The sequence below is a fragment of the Amborella trichopoda genome, chromosome 9 (genome assembly GCF_054954075.1).
Source record: "Amborella trichopoda isolate Santa Cruz 75 chromosome 9, AtrichopodaSantaCruz75HAP2 v2.0, whole genome shotgun sequence".
Classification (NCBI taxonomy): Eukaryota; Viridiplantae; Streptophyta; class Magnoliopsida; order Amborellales; family Amborellaceae; genus Amborella; species Amborella trichopoda.
The window spans coordinates 47,914,521-47,937,340 of record NC_142344.1 but is presented as its reverse complement, the minus strand read 5'-3'; the positions used below and the strand labels follow the sequence as shown (position 1 = coordinate 47,937,340).

At 32.8% G+C, this 22,820-nt stretch overlaps 1 pseudogene across 1 annotated transcript; it reads right to left on the bottom strand.

The window, feature by feature from the left end:
* Positions 1 to 13,319: 13,319 nt before the first annotated feature.
* LOC110007884 (uncharacterized) lies at positions 13,320 to 16,046 on the bottom strand (annotated as a pseudogene). The gene has a single exon (XR_016040173.1). The product of XR_016040173.1 is annotated as an uncharacterized LOC110007884 (transcript).
* Positions 16,047 to 22,820: the final 6,774 nt, after the last annotated feature.

Below are 22,820 nucleotides of genomic sequence, written 5' to 3'. Positions count from 1 at the left end.
CATAATGCAATATCCCCAAGTTTGCAATTGAGTAGCTATCCAAATCATCAAAGGGCAGATCAATTTTGTCTCTTGTATTTTCCAAATCCTTATCAAGGAGACAAGGAGTGAGATTATTAAAAGACTTTAGCAACTATTTTAATTGGATCAATTGAAAGAATTGCACATTTAACATATTAAGTGAAGCGTTTTTAGGGAGAGGAAAGTTCTCTGTTTTTTGAAATTCAAATGCTTGTCTTGTTATACAGGGAATTTCTCAGCGTGATAAGACTCTTCTTTGAATGTTGCTATTAGTCGCTATTAGAGAGAGATAGCAAAGACAAAAATTTCTTGCTTCTCTATAGTTCTCATATTGAGTTTCCTATCTAGTAATATATTAAGTTTTCTGTGGGATTATTATTGCAATGAGATTTATTTTCTAAAAAGGACAAGAATTATAATTCCAAAATAATTCTTGTGAATGAGATATTGGTTTACCTTCCGTTGATGTAGGCACCATTGCTGAATCAAATATATGTCGTGTTGATTTTTCTTCTCTATTTTTTTTATTGTAAATTTTACATGGTATCAAAGCATACCGATCTATTGCTAGCTGTTGATAGCTCCATAGTCGGATTTGTTCCTCTAGATCCCTCATCTTTGTCACATATCAAACAACGTCATTTTGCTTAGTCGGTGATGCAAGGTTACAACGTCACATCTCATACAACTGTGATCATTGGATCGACTCAGATTCAATCTAGGTCGTTTGGTCTATATATAATTGTAGACAAGTAGGCTTATGCTGGCATTATATATATATATATATATCAATCTTATAACAGCTGGGCAGCAATAATGAATATAATATAGGTGGAATAAGAGCCGTTAGATCTTCATCATGTGGTTCAGAATGCACATCACTATTTTAATTTTAATTTTTTGTATAAATCAGATTAAGATGAAATTTTGGATGTATATATCTAACACTATTGCGCACCATATAAAAATATAAAATAAATACTTTCAATAACTTAAAATGACCAAAATACCCCTATCATCTTTCAGAGGTATTTAGATCATTTTATATTTTGGAAAATATGTTTTTTATATTTTTTATTTGTGCGCCTTATTTTTTAGTACATATGTATAAAATTTCATTATGATATGATTTATAAAAAAAATAATTAAAATTAAAATGGTGATATGCATTTTGAACCACATGATAAAGATCTGACGGCTCTCATTCTACCTATATTACTATTTATTATAGCTGGCCAGCTATTGTTAACTTTTTCTTATATATATATATATATATATATATATATATATATATATATATATATATATATATAAGATACTGCAAAATGCCTATAAGCGAAAATGAACAGTGATTTTGTCTACCCTTATCACCATCCAAACTTCATCACACGGTCACAATTGTCCAGTAGTGTTTTAATTTTCAATTTTTTTTTACTTATCAGAATTATCTAAAATTTGGAGTGTATGTACATCTTAGTGAGGCGCACCTAATAAAAATGTAAAAAAAAATAATTCATAAATATAAATTGACAAAAATACCCCTATAAATTTTTTAACATATTTTGGTCAATTTATATTTTGTGAATAATTTTTTTCATATTTTTATTAGGTGCGCCTCACTAAGATGTACATATGCTCCCAATTTCAAATAATTTGGTTTTCTAGAAAACAAATGATATTGAAACACTATCGAACAATTGTTACCATGCGATGAAATTGTTCATTTTTGCCGTTAGGAAGAATTTTCATATATATATATATATATATATATATATATATATATATATATATATATATATATATATATATATATATATATATATATATATACAATGATCCAATGCAACGGTTATATTATAGTATAATGCAATGAGACTCTTAAAAAACCATGTTTGTGGTATTTGTAAGACCCCATATTTTGCATACCCACTCTCTTCATCTCAATAATCAATCTAAAAAAAAAAAAGTTCAATTTGAACCCTAGATATGGTCGAGTCCCCTACAAAAATAAATCTAGACCATTCATTTTGTGATTTTCAAGATCTTAGCTTTTATTAACTTAAAACCACTTTTTTTTTTTTTTTTAACATTGTTCATTTAATGATAATAAAAGCATCCGAAAAATTTGAAAATGAAAAAATTCTTCTAAGGCTTAGATCTAAGCATCTTAACAAAATGAACTGCCTATGTTAATTGGGCTAAAAAAATACTTTCTACGTTGTGTTTTCAATTTTTTATTTTTTTGTGATTGTTCATTAGAATGAAAAGAGTGTATATTTCAAATTTTGGATCAAACAAATGGTCATAAGATGATTTTTTAAGGTTCCATGAAATCATTGTCATATATATATATATATATATATATATATATATATATATATAAGATACTACAAAACGCCTATAGGCGAAAATGAACAGTGATTTCTCCTACCCTCATCACCATCTAAACTTTATCGCACGAACACAGTTGTCAGGTAGTGTTTCAATTTTCTTTTCTTTTTTTTAATTAATCAGAATTTTTTGAAATTTGGAGCGTGTGTACTTCTTAGTGAGACACACCTAATAAAAATATGAAAAAAATAATTTGTAAAATATAAATGAATCAAAATACCACCGTAAATTTTGGGGGGTATTTTGGTTAATTTATATTTCATAAATTATTTTTTTTCATGTTGTTATTAGGTGCACCTCACTAAGATGTACAAACTCTCCAAATTTTAGATCATTCCGATTAGTTAAAAAATTGAAAATTGAAACACTATTGGATAAATGTGTCCATGCGGTGAAATTTGGATGGTGATGAGGATAGGTGAAATCACTGTTCATTTTTACCTATAGGTATTTTATATATATATATATATATATATATATATATATATATCTTGAGATGGACTTTGATTGGTGCATGTGTTCTGTCCAATGGTTTAAAAAACGGATCGGTGACCCGAATCGGGCACCTCAAAAACCGATCCGGATGGGCGATCCGGATCAGGAATCTGCTGAATCAGTCGGATTAAAGTTTAAAAAAAATCCGAAAAAAATTATTAAAATTCATTATAAATGTTGTTTTTTAGGAATACAATAAAAAATGAGGGTACTACATTATTAACTTTCATTTTTTTTATTAATTTGTAAATATTGAAATGTTCATTCCCTGTATAAATTTATTTAACTATTAAATTTGCATCACATAAAAAAAAAATCATAGAATTATCATGGATAAAATATATAATTATATATGGACTATTATAAAGAGTAGACTAATCAATGAAAGAATGGCCATTAGAATCTCGTTTTGGCGAAAAACCCTAACCCGCTAAAAAAACTCAAACTCTTACAGCCTAACTAACTATAATCCAAAATTATTACAATCTCACTAATTATAATACTATATACTGAAATTATAATTATTAGTTTACATTTTATAATTATTTTATTAGACAAATAATAACAAATTAAAAATATTTTATAATATTATCTAATTTAAAAAGTATTATTGACAACTGTAAGAAAAATAGTACATTACATGATTTATAATGTAAAAATTCATAAATAAAATAAAAGATTTGGTTATCAATGTAAAAAATAATAAAATGCATACAAATTTTGGAAATAACACTTCAATTTTTCAAAAATTTATTTTTTTAGGTTTCTATAATAAATTTAATAAAAGAGACTGTTAGTAGAAAGATGGAGATTTCAAATAGAATAAAATTTTTATTTTTATTTTTTTATACCTTTCATATTATTTACAAAAATAGTTATACCATTATATACAATAAAAATTAACGGTTATATAAAAATTAATTTTTTTATTTTTCATTTTTTTATGTCTTTTATATTATTTACAAAAATATTTATATTTATACCAACCACTATATACACAACAAAAATATTTATATTTATACCAACCACTATATATATAACAAAAATGCAACACATGCCCAAGGGGATTCGAAAACAAAAAAAATATTTATACCAACCACTATATACACAATAAAAATGCAACACATGCCCAAGGGGATTCAAATGCAACACATGCCCAAGGGGTTGCCCAAGGGGATTCGACCTTGGAACCTCAAGTAAAAAATTCAAAATCATAACCATCAAGCCATCTAACTACATGTGACTATAAATTGCTGATTAATAGATTATATTTACATTTCGTTTTCATTTAATGATGTTTGGAAATTATCCCACATCGAAAGATGGGTATTCAAATTTGGTATATAAATACCTATGCAATATGAATTATAAAATGTGTATAAAAATATTAGGGCAACCTCGCATGTGCGTTTGGACACACGTGTGCGCGTGTGAGTGTGCGTGGGGCACGCTCGCAGGTGCGCTCGGACACACGTGTGCACGTGCGCTCGGACAGACGTGTGCATGTGCGAGCGGACACACGTGTGCATGTGTGAGTGTGCGTGGGGCACGCTCGCACGTGCGCTAGGACACACGTGTGCATGAGTGAGTGTGCGTGGGGCACACTCGCACGTGTGCTCGGACACACGTGTGCGCATGTGAGCGTGTGTGGGGCACGCTCGCACGTGCGTTCGGACACACGTGTGCGCGTGTGAGTGTGCGTGGGACACGCTCGCACGTGCGTGTCATGTGTTACGTGTGTGAATCGGGCTAAATCGGATGGGAACCCGACGGTTCCACTCTAGAACCGGGCTGAGCCGGATGGGAACCGATTGTTCCACTCTAGAACCGGGTTGAACCGGATGGGAACTGGCGGTTCCACTCTTAAACCGGGCTGGACCGGATGGAAACTGGCGGTTCCACTCTAGAACCGGGCGGTTCCCAGTTTTCGGTTGGAAGAGGCACGGGCACGCGTGTTTCCGAGTCGAACAGGGCGAGTTAGGTTCGACTGGCTGTTTTTTAAAACACTGGTTCTGTCTAGGTATAGAAAGGTATCCATACATCATCATCTTTGGTACGTGCCGTGAAGTCAGTAACTATACCATAATGCTCGAAATTTTTAGGGAAATTTGGTATCCTTGTAATTAGTAGTATTTGAAACATTTACATTATATTTTATATTTTATTCATATCCTTGTTTTTGGCACTTCTTTGATCTTTTTCAAAAGGAAAAAATTTATATGAGGATGCAACCGTATAACGTAGAACTACGGTTACACCTCAAAAATCCATTAGAAAATTTAGTTTTAATGTTGAAAAACCCTTGGATTGATCATCTCGATATCTAGATGTATGACCATAAAAAAATAAAAGGATTTTAAGTCTCATAAATAATGCATTTTACAACATATTATCCACATCGTCTATTTTCAAGATTTTTCATATGTTTATAGATCAATTTGATTTTAATTATTTTTGAAATTTAAAAAATTTATAATTAGATATAGAAATAAATTTTAAGATAATTAGGCATTTTACATCAAAATTATAATCCACGATAAAGTTTGAAGGTGCACCTTACCTCTACAAGATGTCCATATACCAACTGCACACTTTCCAAAATATCCCTTAATCTTAACTATTAGCTATGAACAACTCTTAACAAGGGACTTGGACTAATTCTAAGGAATAAGGAATCAAAATCGTTAGGAGCTATTAGTTCCAATGATTTAAAAAACGCCGAGTTGACGTAATATCGTTCGGTCCAACCTATGAATCAATCACCTAGTTCTGATTCTGTGGGTATATAGGAAAAGGGGTGAATCTAGAAGGAAACCGATAGTTCAACATAATAAATTTCGATTTTCTATAATAAAACTATGATCCGGACCCGCTGATTCACCTATGGATCGGTTTTTGGCAAGTTCATTGGGTTTGTATGTAATTTTTTGTCGATGTATTGTTTTTTTCACACAATTATACAGCGACCGCTAATCCTCCAATCTGAATAGGCTTTTGGGGTGCCTGATTTGGATAACCGATACATTTTTCAAATCACTAAGTAGTTCTACACGGCTCATTGTAGGAAATGTTATGGAATGCTTATTGTAAGGTGTCGAAGCGTTCTAGTACGTAAGTGGTTCAAAAAGATTAGTTCCGTTCAATTCATTTAAGTGGCGTGGAACTATTTATTTCAAATTGCTTTGAATCATCGTCCACTTCATTCCTCATAACGAGTGGTGTAGAACTATTTATAAAATATGTAGATATATTTTGAGAACCGGTAGTTATAAGGGCTAAATTTCCCAAATTTTTATTTAAGTAAGAAAGACCTACTATTCCAACTAAAAGTATATTAAATATTTTTATTTATACCATAATTTTCATATAAAATATTTTTATTTAAAATATACTTTTTTCAACATCCTGGAATAAGTCTACAAAATACTCTTGCGGGAGCATGAACGAATTAAATTTTCGTTCCTAGGAATTTGGTTCGGGGATTTCAACCAAAATACATGCAACCTTTTTTCTTTTTTTTTTTGGTACAGTGTGTATAGAGCCGAGGCTCTAAACAATCAAAGTAAAACACACCTTGATTTCAATACTGAAAATCTTTGTAACAGCTTTAAAATATGTTTTTATCTTCAATTATAAAATTTAAAGCATTAAAAATAGTGTAGATCGAATAGATTTATGAAAATTTGAAAATCTTGAACGCTACCAAGAGCCCAGCTTCAATCTACATGAATTTGGAGGACCTCCTGAATTCAATAATTAAATCAAGCTCCCCTTCATCATATTATTCGCTCTCTTCTTGTAGGACATTAAGTTGTGCATTTTGAATGCTCAAATGGTTGAACAAAACTAGAAATAAGGAAAATCCAAAAAACGTCAAACGTGAACTACCAAGGAGAATGAATGGACAAAATTAAAATCACTTTTATCCCATGAAAGGAAGGCAAGACAGCAATGAGAGGATCCCCATAACCAACAGCTTTTCCTTTCACAATTCTTCCAGTTCGAAATTTCCCAACCTGAACTTACAAAACCAACACAGATATCAAGACATAAATTTACAATGGAAAGAGTGAAAATTTTTTTCTTTGAAAATTTAATTATCTAATTGATCATACAGTTGGAGAAGCCACTATAACATATGCATTTGATCCATCACTTTGACACTTCTGCGGAAACATTAGAGAATGGACTGGAAGCAACTGGAGGGCCTTTTGTGTGACAGATGGAGCAGTAGCAGGAGCCAATTCAACCATGGGTTTAGTTGGAACTGGCGGAGGAGTTGAAGGTGACACAATAGGGGAAGGAGCAGGAACCTTTGTATTTCCAATGTTCCGCCTCAGGTGCATTTCAAAGTCTCCAACCTGCACCAAAGTTAGGTATTGTGAATGCTCAGAAAATGGACATATTCTCCATGCTGTGCACAGATGTTGTCGGACATGTTAATGATCTCATTAAAATCTGACACACACACACACACCATCAAAATCTGTATATACATACCCAGATGTTTGTTAGACACTGATAAAATACATCATTGATCGAGACCTTCTGTTTCCAACTGACTTAAATACCATTTTGCCCACAGGTACAAATCGTCATTGGGTGGGAGTCGTTTGGTTGTGCTGACACATTTTTGTTTTCGACGTCAGCCTTACTGAAGCATTTACAGTTCATCATCTCATCCAAAAGGACATATATTCCACATGTGCTCTTGACAAATAATGAAAACTACCCCTGAAAAAAGTGATTAACATTAGTGACCAGGGTATTCTATGTCCATAGAATCCGGAGTAAGATGACAAAGTTCACAAGTGTATATCAAAATACTGTTTGGTAATGGATTCTAAGCACTTCTCTTGGCAACCTCATCCAGTTGCATTTTTCCTTTGATAGCATAGGTGCTCTGGTGTCTTTTGCATTTAGGAATTACATTTCGCCTGCCCTCAGTTTAAAATATTGCTTTCTGAACGAAAACTAGCATCTCTTTTCTTTTATGTGTGCCATTATAGCATTTCATTCATATAATCGACAACATATCATCACGATACACAAAATGGAGGTATCAGGAGGTACAATTCACAATATAGGATATCTGTTGATGGAGTGAAATAAGATTCCATCGGTCAAACTTTTCTCTAACTACCAAACTTGCGAAAGAGTCAACTATCTCATTGGTCTCCCTAAGGACATAATGAATGGACACCCAATCTCTAGCTAATCTCAAGGGAATAGAGCCTTGCCTTGCACCCACAAAATGATATTCATAAAATCACCTTCAGCTAATAATCGGAAACCACAGAAGTACTCAGAGAATGCCCTCAACCTTGTTAGAAGGCTCTTGCATCCTAAGCAATACTTCCTTCTCAAACCTGAAAGCACCTCAGCCCAAACATCCTTTGTCCAAAACCCCAATTACAGAATAGAATTTCTTTTGCTTTTCTCTGACACACGAGTCACACTCTGGTTGATTTTCTAGTGCTCCATATAGATTTGAACTCCTAGTTTCTCAAGTGTCTCTGGTAAATAATGTCAAATTTATGTTAGTTTTCTAGTGCTCCATATAGATTTGAACTCCTAGGTTCTCAAGTGTCTCTGGTAAATAATGTCAAATTTATGGGATAGATGCTTCCATCTCTGAGAGTTCCTCTGGCATTATATTAGTCAAAAAACTTGGATTTTACGACTATAGTTTATTAGTCAAAGCTTTCCAAAGACAAACTCCAGTTAAAAGTCCAAGTTTGATTTGTGCATTCAGAGATTTGTCAATTGGACAAACTCCAGCTAAAAGTTCAAGTTTAATTTGTGCATTCAGAGATTTGTCGACTGGTGTACACGTAAATAGGTTTCAGTATGGGTTAAACAATGAAAAATGTAGATTCATTCCTAAGCAGTGGTTTAAAAATCGCCGGAGTCGGCAATAAATCTGCCGCGATGCGAGTCAGGAAGCGGTAATCCCATACCGATTCTCAAGTATAACCAGAACTCAAGCGTGTCTAGAGGCAAATCGCCCGGATTATAACCGGAAATCGAGCGTGTCTAGAGGCGAACCGGCTAATTGTAACGGATAAATCGACATGAGTCGCATGGAATCAGCCGCAATTCGACCCAAAAATCAATAATCCCGTGCCGATTCTCGATTATAACCAGAGATTGAGCATGTCTAGAGGCGAACCGTCACTACAACATGGTTGCACACATCACGCACCTGCCAACACACTCGCAACATTGGGTAGCAACCACACAATTTATACCATGTATGTTCGATGTGGGATAATTCCCATCAAACAGTAAAACCTTCTTCAAATTTTCAAAAGCTTTTGAATTTTTTAAACTTTGGGGGCATACAATGTCAACCGTGTTCCACGGGGACCATATAACATACATATTATGAGTTGCACATGTCACGCACTAGCCAACGCACTTGCAGCAACCACATACAATTTATACCATGTAAATCTTCTTCAAAAGTTCGATGTGGGATAATTCTCATCAAACAGTGTGATTGCGATTTTTATAAATAGCTCTCTCTCTCATATGTATAGTGGTAATAATGGTGCATATGTATAAAGTAAATTACATATTTTATAAATAGCTCTCGCTCTAAAGTAAATTATATACTTTATATGTATAAAATAAATTACATACTATAAAGTAAATTACATACTTTATAAATAGCTCTCTCTCTCATATGTATAATTGTGTACAAATTAAATATTTTATAAATAGATCTCTCTCTTATACGATGACATCTATCAAATGAAATAGTCTATAATTCTTTTTAAGATTAATTATATTTATTTATTTTTAAGATTTAACCCTTTTTAAGATTAATTATATATTTATTTCTTTTTTATGGTATACAAATATAAAGTACATATAATCTTTAATTACATATAATTACAAAAATAAAATGCTATATAATAATTTACAAAAAATAACATAATTATATGAAATTGTTGTTTGTTTATGTGAATAACTTAAATATAATTACGTTAAATTTATGTCAATATAATTATTTTTATATACACTAAATTATTTTTAAAATCTATGAAAGTTTTTTTTAATATTTTTAAATTATTTTGATTTTATATTATAATACTATATTATAATTAATAGTTATAATCAGAGATTTAAAAAACGACGAGTCGACTCGGTGGTGGTAATTAAATTATCTGATAAAAAAAGGAAAACATTGTTAAAAATAATAATTGGGTGCTCACCACCCCTATCTTCCAACAAAAAAGTCGAAATTTACTTGCCCAAATGAAACATAAAAATTCTATTAGGTTATTATCTCAGGGGATTATTTCATTATATGATTAATAATTAATTAAGTCGTTAATTGAGAATAAAAATTAGTACTAGCTCATAGGATATTAAAAAACAAAAATAATACTAATTCTAGTTTATTGAATATAAAAAAATATTAGTTTAGAGGATATTTTAAGAGAGAAAAATAACACTAACTCATACCACTTTAGAATTTATTTCTACATTGATAACCAAATATTTTATTTTATTTTATTTATTTTAATTTATTTGTATTATAAATTATGTGATGTACTATTTTTTCTTACAATTGTCAATAATACATTTTAAATTACATGATATTATAAGATATTTGGGATTTGTCATTATTTGTATAATAAAATAAACTATAAAATATAAACCAACAATTTTAATTTCAGTATATAATATTATAGTTAATTAGGTTGTAATAATTTTGGATTATAATTAGTTAGGTTGTAATAATTTAGGGTTTTTATTAGCGGATTAGGGTTTTCCACCAATTCGAGATTTTAGCGGCCATTCTTTCATCGATTTAATCCATTCTTTATTGTAGTCCATATATGATTATATACTTCATCCATGATAATTCTATGATTTTTCTTTTGTGTGATGTAAATTTAATGGTAAACATAAGTTCATACAGAGAAAGAACATCTCAATATTCGCATATTGATGAAAAAAATACAAGTTAAATGTAGTACTCTCATTTCTTATTGGATTCCTAAAAAACAACATTTATAATGAATTTTAATCATTTTTGTAGATTTTATTTAAAGCTTAATCCAACCAAGTGGGTCTGTTACCGATCCGGATCGCCGATTCACAGATCTGGATGGATTTTTGGGGTGCTCGATCCGAGGCACTGATCCGTTTTTTAAACCATTGCTCCTAAGATGTCATGTTTCTCTATGTTCCATGTGAACTTATACGGGTGCATACTTCTTTTCGACTTCTCCCGTCTAAACCCATTTTCATTATTCAATACTTTGAAACTTATCTGTCATATACCCCCCATCCCTAAGCTAGTATATATTTATTGCCAAGCTCGCATTTATAAATGTGCGGGCTTGGCCGCATGCTAACCACATCCCTAATTTTATGGGGTAAAAAAAAACGTATATCTCCATTTATTAATTATACAAGCAACAAAACGTGCGTGGCACATTAATCCGTGTGCTTTTTTAAAAAAAAAAGTAAAAAAAAAAAAAAAAAAATTTGTATAAAGAGGTTACTTACTTTTAATACGAAGTCACAATCACTATTGTCTATCAAATTTTATATTGGGTGGTAGCAAGTGTGTCGCCTGCTGGAACTCAAAGTTTTGTTAAAAACATTTTGACATTGAATAGCTAGGTATAACTGTGACTTCTTTTTAACAATGGTAAATGGTCTCATATTCTACAATCCCTACAAATAATATGTTATAATATACTGTTACAAATTGTTAGATATTCATAGTCCTATACATAATTGGCTTTGAGTCAATAGAAGATTACCATCATTTACCTATAAATAATTTAGAAATATCATGTTATGAAGCCTCCTATTTTAACCAAAAACCTGCAGTTCCAATCCTCATTAAGGTGTGAGCCCTGAAATCCAACTCTCTGTTGAGTGGGACGGTAATCTTCTATTGACTCACAACCCCCTTTACCTATAAACAATTAGCTAGCTGATTCAAATATGAAAACTAAAGTACAAAATTTTGAAAAAGGAAAAACTTTCACAATCCAATGAACTTTGACCTTCAATTGGCCATGACGGCCAATATCAGTATGTCCTGGAGGGATAACAACTAGTTGTTTACTTCCTTCTTGATTGTGGGATAACAATAACTTGTCGCTAATGAACCCAAAAGTTCAACCTTTTATTAAGTATCAAGTACATCAATCACAATACACTAGAGCAAACTACAAAATCTAATCTTAAATAGTTCATTTTACCAAACGTTGCATCTGTAACTAATTTTCAAAACATAGTGAAAACAATCGCCGAAGAATCAGACAAGTGGTCCAAGCTGCCTAATACAAACTAGGGCTCATGTTCCCAACCCAAACTTGGCCTTGGCTATCTTATGGCTCAATGTTTGTCAGTTTGTCCTGTTATCCATACACCTCCATCTTTCAATGGTTATTTCCATGTTGAAATTTTGACAGTAATGAGTTTATTACTGTCCATCATGTTAAATCGATTTCCATGGTCACTCTAAAACTTGACAATGCATAAAAATGTCATTATATCTCATAGGTGACCATTTAACGACTTATCATTTTCTCTTGAAAATATTCAAGATCCACCATGAGTTTCTCAGCTATACTGCAAATGTTCCATTTCAATTTTTTCCCATCAATTTTTCTAGTATGATTTCTTCCTCTTCATCCACCCATTGCTCCCCCATAACCATATCACTCCATTCATTGTCCAGGAGGTTTTTCGACTCCTAACATGCTCGCGCACATTCTCATTCCAATGGATCATTTACTTCTTGCAGTCATTCATTATCATGATGATTCCTCAGCTTAACACAAGACAAATCCAAAATTTTAAGCCCTCTGGGTAACAATATATGAGAAAGAATATGCAATTCTTCATGAAAATCACATGGGATCTCAGCTATGGTCTTCACTTAGCGTGGAAAAACAAAACCAGGGGGTGATATAAATAAAGATAAGCTTAAGGCCCTGTTAGTTGCTGACCTTGAACGATAATTGGCACTTATGCAAGCCACAAATGCCCTGTTTGGAAGATCCACAAAAGAATCACTCTTCATAGGTTTTCTCATGATTACCAAAGATTTTTCCTCTCTTGCAGCAGATGAAAGTATCTACACAACTTGTTAACTTAAAAAAAATGAAGTATCTACTATACATTAACAAACCAAATTACAGCTAACTTTTATTTAACAAGGAAGGTACATATCCTCTTTGAGGAATAAATGGTTCATTTCATGTTCCACTAAGCATTTCACAGATTCATTTCCCACAACATTCAAAACCATCGATGTACAAACAAAATATGCTACTAAACAATGAACCAGCACTAATTCATGGCCAAAAAATACAGACATAATATAAATTTTCAAGAATACCTGAAATTTTCAAAGATACCTGACAGTCATCGAGGTCACCACCGCAACTTTTGAGAAGTGCATGCAACCTTTGAATGCCTTAAAGAACCAAATTTCTGCAATTTCCAAGCTCCTTCAGAATGGTAGCCCCTCTGATTTCCATGAGAATTAGAGCAAGCTTTAATCACACAATGCCATCTTATACCCGTCCTCCACAATTCTATTCTGTTTATTGATGAACCCATCAATCAAATCTACATATGTGGAGCTAGGTATTGAGAGGCCCTTATGCACCATTTCTTCCATAACATATTTTGCTTCCTCAAACCTACCCTCACTACAAAATTTTTTGATGTTATTTATATAAAACTTGGATTCCGACTCTTCATCTAGGCATTGGCTATCATGCTTAGATTCCTTAGAGTGAGACTTTCCCAATACTGTATAGGTAATCTGGTCTGGTAAAACTCCACTCTCTATCATCTTCCTAAGCAAATTCTCTGCCTCTTCTTTTCTTCCAGCTCTAGATAACCCACGAAGAATAGCATTATAAGAAAATTTATCAGGACCCAATTTCGTCTCCCTCATTTCCTCAAAAAGCTTTATTGCATCTTCAATCCTGCCTTCATAACAGAGCCCTCTAATCAATATGTTATAGGTAATGGCATCCACAGTCTTTCCTCTAGAAACCCACATTTCAAAAAGCTTAATACCCTTACCCACCATCCGCCTATTACAAAGCCCATGAATCAAAATATTGCACGTGATCACATCGGGCTTGAAAAACTTCTCGACCACCTGGTTATGAAACTGAAAGGCTTCCTCCAGTCTTCCCTCTCTGCAAAAGCCATGGATGAGAGTATTATAAGTGGTACCATCAGGAACCAATCCTCTCTCTAACATCCCTTTGAACTACAATAAGGCATCACTGGTCCGACCCAATTTGCAGAGACACTTAATGATCGAATTGAAGGTGGAAACACTTGGACAAATCTCATTTTTCATCAACTCATCCCAAACAACCATAGCTTTATCCACACTTTTTCTCACAAAACCCATTTATCACAGTTCCATAGCTAACTTCATCAGCAAAAAATCCCTTTCCATGCGAAGAAACAGGCAAACCATATGCATCATCTACTCTCTTCTCGTCACATAGACAATTGAGAAGAGTATTGAAAGTGAAAGTATCCATTCTCAATCCTTTTGACACCATCTCATCCAATAGCTTAAAAGCTTCAATCAGTCAGCCACTTTTACAATACCCATCTATCGGAGTGTTGTATGATACAGAATCAGGCAAGAAACCATCACCAACGATTTTTTTCAACAATGCCTTTGCCGAGTCAAGCTTCCCATCTTTACACAAACCATTAACCAGAATATTGTAGGTTACAGAGTTAGGAGCCACCCCTTTCGAAACCATCTCTTTGAAAACCTCTAAAGCACGATTGCTCTGACCCCAACAGAAGCAAGAACTAATAATGGTGTTATAAGTTACAGCATCAGGAGGAGTTCTGAGCTTACCCATCATGTCATCTCTGAGTTTAATGCGTCATCAATCTTCCCTTGGTCACAGAGACCACTCAATAGTGCGTTATAAGTCCAGTTATCAGGCAAAACCTGGTTGCTCTGAGACATGAGGTCCACAAGCTTCACAGCTTCTTTGACTCTTCCAAGCTTGCAATAACCTGCAACAATGGTGGTATAAGTGATTCGATTCGGTGGAATTTCTGTCTTTTCATTCGAGCAAGAAGATCCCGAGCTTCCATTAAGAACCCCCTCTTGCAAAACGCATGGATTAGAGAATTGTAAGTTACAGTGTCAGGGTAGAGAGAGAAAGTGGGCATGTCCTTGAAGAGAGAGAGAGCACTTGAGAGCCGGGAGCGATTACAACTAGCGGTAATCAGAAGGTTGTAAGAATAAGTGGAAGGCGGGTTAGAAAGAGAGAGAGAGCGCATATCAGAGAGGAGAGAGCGGGAGTCAGAGAGAGAAAGGGGAAGTGAGGAGGAGAGAGACAGGAGGAAGTTGTTGAAGGTCAGGAGAGACGGGGCAAGGTTTCGGGTTTTCATGAGAGAGAAAACTTGGAGAGCGGAGGAGTGGTGAGAGGAGAGAGGCAGGTTAGAGAGAGGTCGAGGAGGAGGCGAGGAGGGGTGGGGTGGGGACGAGTGAGAAGAGAAGAGAGGAGAATGGGGCTGTAAGAGGAGAGAAGGAGGAGGGACTTTGCTTGGGTTATTCGCCTGCTTTTGAAGAGAGATCAAATGTGAGAGAGCCGGGAGGAGAAGTAAGAGATTGAGGGTGCTGTGGAGGTGGGGGCTTGCATTGAAAGAGAGAGGTGGAGTTGCAGAGTTTAGAGAGAGAAAGAGCAGAAGGAGAGAGAGAGGTGGGGTTGCAGAGTTTAGAGAGAGAAAGAGGGGAAGGAGAGGAATAGTGCAGGTTAGAGCTGATGCAGAGGTGAGAAGACCCTGAATGCAGTAGCGGTTCGGGCTTCCCGTCTTTAGAGGGAGAGAGAGAGCAGACTGTAGCTCTATCAGGGCCGGTACGGGCCAGGCCAGGTAAAAATTAAAGAAAATAAAATAGAGAAAAAGATTAAAAAATAAAGGTCCGGTCTGGAAACTAGGCCAGCCGGGCTCTAAGCAGCATTCATCAAATGTGAAGAGGATCTTGATTTGAATCATAGTAACATTAGAAACAAAATCTTCTCCAGATCTTCATCAGGTCATGCAATGGTGATATGATACAGAACCAGTCAAAGGTGATCAGAGTGAAAGAACCTTCAAACGTGATCAAAGCATAGTAAGCATGTCGTGGAACAATAAAAAGGCAATGATTTCATGCAACACTTCTATTATGATGCAGGAATTTTCAAAAAACCATGTTAGGGTTATTTGTTTGATTCAAATTTTGAAATATACACTCTTTTCATTTTAATGAACAATTACAAAAAAAGAAAAAATTGAAAATACAACTTAAAAAATATTTTTTTAGCCCAATTAACATAGACCGTCCATTTTGATAAGATGCTTAGATCTAGGCCTTAGAATGATTTTTTTTTTTCCATTTTTTAGATAGCTTTATTATCAATAGATGAACAATGTTAAAAATGAAAAAAATGATTTTGAGTTTGTGACGACTAAGATCTTGAAATTCACCAAATCAATGGCCTAGATTCATTGTTGGAGGGGATTAATTTTGACCATATCTAGGGTTCAAATTGAATTTTTTTTTTTTTTTTTTTAGTGACTGAGTGTGTACAAAATTTTAGGTCATACAAATACCACAATCATGGTTTTTTAGAAGTATGATTGCATTATACTATGATACAACTGATGCATGAAATCACTGCCTCCTATATTAGGGCCATTTTCTGATTTTTTCTTTGAAAAATAATCATATACCTCGGTTTACAGTTCTTGTCCCTCCTATATTAGGGGTATTTTCTGATTTTTTCTTTGAAAAATAATCATATACCTTGGTTTACAGTTATTGTCTTTAGTACTATTGTTATTTCAGTTTATGCTCATGTGTTTTTTGTTGTGACAACATAATAAGTATTGTTGCTGGAGTTATTGAAAATTTCAACAAAAAATGGTCAAAGTACTACTCTAATGACACTAGTAGAGCTATAAAACTATTGTTTAATGGCTTTAATATATCTATACAATAGTTGCAAATCATAATCCTATATTGTATTAGATTTACATATTTGATTTTTTCACTGAATTTTTTTTAACCAAATCCGAAATATTCACGATTAGATAACTTACCTTATTTTTTGAGATCCCTATTTTTTACCCAATTCTTTCTCTGACTTTTTGAAACAAAACCAATTTATTTCAGATCTATATTTTATCAAATGTGAAGAGAATTTTGATTTGAATCATAATAACATTAGAAACAAAATAAAATAAAAAATAAAATATAGATCGAAAATAAATCGGTTTTATTTCAAAATGTCGGAGGAAAAAATCGGGTAAAAAACAAGGATCGCCAAAAAAATAAGGTAAGTTATCTAATCGTGAATATTTCGAATTTGGTTCAAAAAAACGTAGTGAAAAAGTCGGATATGTAAATCTAACACAATATAATATTATGATTTGCAACTATTGTATAGATATATTAAAGCCATTAAACAATAATTTTATAGCTCTACTAGTGTCACTAGAGTAATACTTTGACAATTTTTTTGTTGAAACTTTCAATAACTCCAAAAACAATACTTAGTATGTTGTCATAACATAAAATACATAGGAGCATAAAATGAAATAACAACAATACTAAAGACAAGAACTGTGAACGAAGGTATATGATTATTTTTCATACAGCCGTTGCATGAAATCATTGCTCAATATGGGATTGCAATTAATTAAAAGAAAGCACAATGACCCAAATATGTAATATAGTGGTCCATCCAAAATGCTATGTTGTATAACCAATGAAATAAAAGATAAAAAGTAAGATATGAAATTAATCAAAACTTCTCTATTCATATAAAAAAATAAAAATAAAAAAAAAATTAATAAAAAAAAAACAAAATACTGAAGCAATTTTGAATCTAACTCCTAACTACCCAAATCTCTAATATCATTGAATCTCTCTCTTGCTTGTTATAAAATGCTGGTTTTAAAGAAAAATATATATATTTTTCATTGGGTTACTCTTCCTCTAAGTCTACCTATTATTTTGAGATAGGATTGTTTTGATTACTTTTTTTGTGGAACATATTGCTTGTTTTGTCAATACAAGAAACTCATTCGGGAAATTTTTGATAGAAGTTGTTGTTAAATCAAGCTTTTTAATTTACTCCCACTGTTAATGAACTTATATTTAAACCAAAATTCAATAATATTAAGTTAAAGAAGATATACAGCTATGGGGAGGAATTTTTTTGAAATGTTTTTTGAAAAAAAGATAAAATACTGATTTAAATCAGCTCTATTAAAAAAAACGTGATTTTTTTAAGATCTTTTGAAAATCTCAGAGTTCTAAACTGATTCCAAAAAATCGTCTTTTAAACAAAAATTTGCTAACTATCGATCAGAGTGAAATATCTAAGGAACACTCATCAATTGAGAAGAATATCCCAGATTGGAAAACGTACTTTTTGACATGAATTTGGGGCATCGAATATTAGGAATCAAATAAACCATATTATCAAAGTTTTAGGGCATAAAAAAAAAGAAGCAAAGCTCTAAATTTTTTTAGAGCAGCTTTACAACAGGGAAAAATAAGTACAGCCTATTAGTAAGGAAATCGCCGTTTAATAGGTGATTTTTAAAAAACTCGGCGTTTTTATGGAAACAGTTTTAAACAGTGACTTTTGAAAATATCGGGAAAAAATCGCTCCTTCTGCATAATACGATTTAAATCAGGCCAAAAACTTGTATCTTTTTTTACGTATAATTTTTTTTTGAAAGATTTTTCTTTTTTATCCTGTTTTGTGTATTGCAGCCATTGCTACTTTCATGCTTTTGAAAAAAAAATATTCTTTAAAAAAAAAAAACTAAAATAAAATTTTTTATCCCCACTGTGTTCTTCAAAGCCACAGTTGCAGACTGAAGGTATGATTTCTTTTTCCCCTATTTTTTTCAACTTAAACAAATACATGCAGATTTCATATATTATTATGGAAAATCATTGCGTAAATGAAATATTGTTTATAGCAAATCACTTTGTAAAGTAAATCATTGTGTAAAGAAAATCATATACATGTAGATTTCTGTGATTATTTGTGATAATTGTTTTTATGACAATACTGTTTATGGCGCAATTAGAGCTCAAAACATAGTCTTTTACTAATTAACGAGAAGCGGAGAGTGTGACTACAGGACCGAGTAATCAATATTTTGTTTTGATTATGTGATAACAAAGATAAACAATATAGTGTAAATTGTAAACTTACAGGAGCAATTAGTTTCCCAAACCCAATCCTTCAGTTCTGCATGTTGTTTCCCCCAAGAAAATGAAAAGCCTTTTTCTTTTTTCTCTCTAAAAATCAGTTAGGGCTCTTTACAAAGTTAGGACTTTCTCTCAAATAACATCTCAGAGAGAAAAACCCTCTTCAAACTATCCCAAATCACCATTCCATCTTCCCTTTCTCTCTCTAAAAATCAATTAAGAATTTCTCTCAAACAACATCCCAAAGAGAGAAAAACCTCTTCAAATTTTTTCTCTCTCTAAAAATCATCTTCCTTTTCTCTCTCTAAGCCTCTTCCATTAAGGTTTGTGAAGCCGATAACACTTCCATTAGGGTTTGTGAAGCCGATGACTTCTTCCATCTTCACTCTCTATAAACCATAATGGCTATCAGCTCAGCCCAATTTTCTTCTCTTTCTTCTTCCTTCCCCCTCTAAACCCTAAACCGTAAACAAAGACTTGAACCAAATATATGCGGGCCACATTTCAACTAAATAAATTTATAAAACTTCAATCATAGTTATGGAGTGACCGCAGTAACCATACTATAGTTAAAATCATTGTAACGAGAAAACAAAAATTGTCTATTCTCTGCTTTTTCTTTTTTTTATTACCTGCTGAATGTGATATTTAATGAATAAATTTATATAGTATATTTGTCACCATATTATATTTAAAATATTTAATAAATAAAATTATATAGTATATTTATTTTTGGTATATAATGAGAAGTATGATTTTCTTAAAATATTTAATGGGTATATTTTTTTGGTATTATATTAGATAATTGAATGAGAGCCAGAAAGTATTTAAATTAATTGACTGAATTATATTAGTTTAGTAAAATTTTTATGGAAGAATTAGTTATTGATGATTTTGACATAATTTTTATTTTTTAGAATTATAAAATTTCTAATATTATAAGTTTATCTGATTTTTTTACTACAATTTTTTTTAGCCTAATTCAATATTCCGTATTTTTTATTAATATTTTCATCCAATTTTTTAAAATAAAAACAATTTGTTTCTAATTTTGTGGTGAACCGATTTATTAATAGTACCTCGCTAACAAGACCAAATTTTTTTTTAGAGAGGGAGCGTGAGAAAGAGAGGTTGCTCTTGCACTTTTGGTCGCACGGGCTGAGATAAAGAGAACGGAGAGAAAGAGCTTTTTCAATGCACACCAAAATTTCGAGACAAAATCTTCCTGCGCTTTAGCTAATGGAGTAATTGTACAGTATGATCCCGTAGAAGCATGCTGTGATATATGCTCCAGCGGGTACATAACTCCCTCGTTTAGGGCATTTACCAACTGTTGGTGCCATTCCTTTTGGGTCTTTTCCGATTGAGATTGGATACCGCGGTAGAGACAACACACCAACAATATGCTACATGTTATCTCCGCTGTGCATTTAACAATGGATGGTGGAGATGAGCCCTGCTGCTTGAGCAGAGAAGAATGTGGTTACGAGTAAAAAAGGGCTAATATCTATAGTCCATTTGAGCATGGACAGTCAAGATGACATGTGGCGTACTGTCAATATGCTGCATGTATGGGTAGTGTTTGCCCAATTATGTGGGAAAGGTTTCTATATTTTCTCAGCAGCATAGAAGATTTATGCTTTCACTACTATCCAACTATTTAATTTTGATCAAGAGAGTCGCTCATTGTTAGATCTTAGATCCGACGTTTCAAAGTATTTTATTTTTAGTTTTTGTATGAAAATTTGATGGCTACGAAATCTAGCACGTGCCATCTTCTCATTGGGGCAGAACTATAAAAAAATATTAAAAATAAGTTTCCAATAAAATATAATGACCAAAATACCCCTTGAAACTTTCAAGGGTATTTTCATCATTTTATTTTATCGAAAATATTTTTTTATATTTTTCGCTAATGCAAGTTTAGTCGAGGATTGGACGTCCAAAATTTGGTGTCAAAATAGTATATAGAAAAATAAATAAAAATAAAATAGTATAGAGACGTGACATTGTGATTGGGGCAATCTTAACCTTCCATTCAGAATGGACGGTTAGATAAGGCGAAGTATAAAAATTTTATGATGTAGAGGAAGCATAGAAAGCACGCCCTTCTTAGATATGCTTAAAGGTGTATGCTTTGGTAAGTTTAGATCATAGGAGGATAATATTTTGAAAACAAGAGTCAATTTTGGATACTTATAAAACCCTTGTATGGTTTTTTCATGGGTGTGGTTTCTATTAGGTTGCAACTTTAAACAATCCAATTAAGGCGCACCTTCAAATTTGATCATAACATATAATTTTGATGTAAAATTCTTAGGATTATCTCAAAATCTATTTCATATCTAATTATAAAATTTTAAACTCCAAAAATAGTTAAAATAAAAAGTAGATCTATAAACATATGAAAATTTAAAACATGGATGGTCTAGATAATATGTTGTAAGACGTACTATTTCTAAGACTCAAAATCATTTTTTCTTTTATAATCAAACATCTCGATGTTGAGATGCTCAATTAGAAGGTTTTTCAACATTAAAATAATATTTTCGATGGATTTTTGAGATGCATCCGTAATTCTACATTTTAAAGTTGCAACCTTGTATGAACGTTTTCCTTTTTTAAGAGAAGTTAGGTGCTGTATCTCGCACTCCCTAGAAGACCATAAATATGTTCTTCTTGTAAAAAGCAAGCTGGTGTTTTTAAGAGTTGAAATTTTGGATTCCTGCTATTGAAATTCTTTTAAATTTTGGAAAGATAAGTATTTTGTTTTTTACTTAAAAGTTTCACAAAAGAAAGTGTTTATATTGAAACGGTGAGAGGAATTTGTATTTTCTTTTCCAAAATTATGGATTCAATAGTGACCAAAATCACCTTTTGAGATAGCAAACTTTGAAATTTGAAATTGGCTCTAGTAAACTTAATATGAAATTGAATCTCAGAATCTTGGAAACTTATTGCTCAAACTTGGAACGATTTTACAGAAATGGAAAGTGACACTTACTTCTTCACCAAAAATTCTGGCTTAAGTACACTGAAATTCGTTATTGGTTAAACGCATAACAAGAACTGAACCCATCTTTGCATGGTGGTTTGCAGGCGAAGCCTATGATCAGATTAGAGAAATGTGCATCTTCCTACTTAATGGACTCTCTCTCCCACCAGACAAGGCTCTCACAGTCTATATACAATCCCCTGGTTGCGTTTGAGTATTGTGCGGCCATCTAGACGGGCTACCACTCAGAAATCAAAGAAGAACTTGGTTGTTATTGCAGGTACTCAAAGAAAATGTTATGGCAGGTACTATGTTAGCTTTTAATGTGGTGTGACATGTTCTGCTCTTGTATCTAATGGTAGATGGACTAACTGTTGTACAATAATTTCATGCAAGCTTGTTACTGCAGGTACTCAATGACCTTTCGTACACATGAGTTAAGGATAACAACACTAGGTCTTTTGCCCCAAGCAAATGGAGCTTATAGATGGCACAATTATATGAAAACTCCTCATCTATTGGTCATTCTGATGCTCAAACTGCCGAAGCCCTCACCCTTCTCGAAGGCCTGCGTCTGTATGCTACAGGATGGACGTCTCTGCTCATTGTTGAAGGAGACTCTCTCAACGTGATTTGTTGGGCCTCAGCGGTTGTCCCCTATAT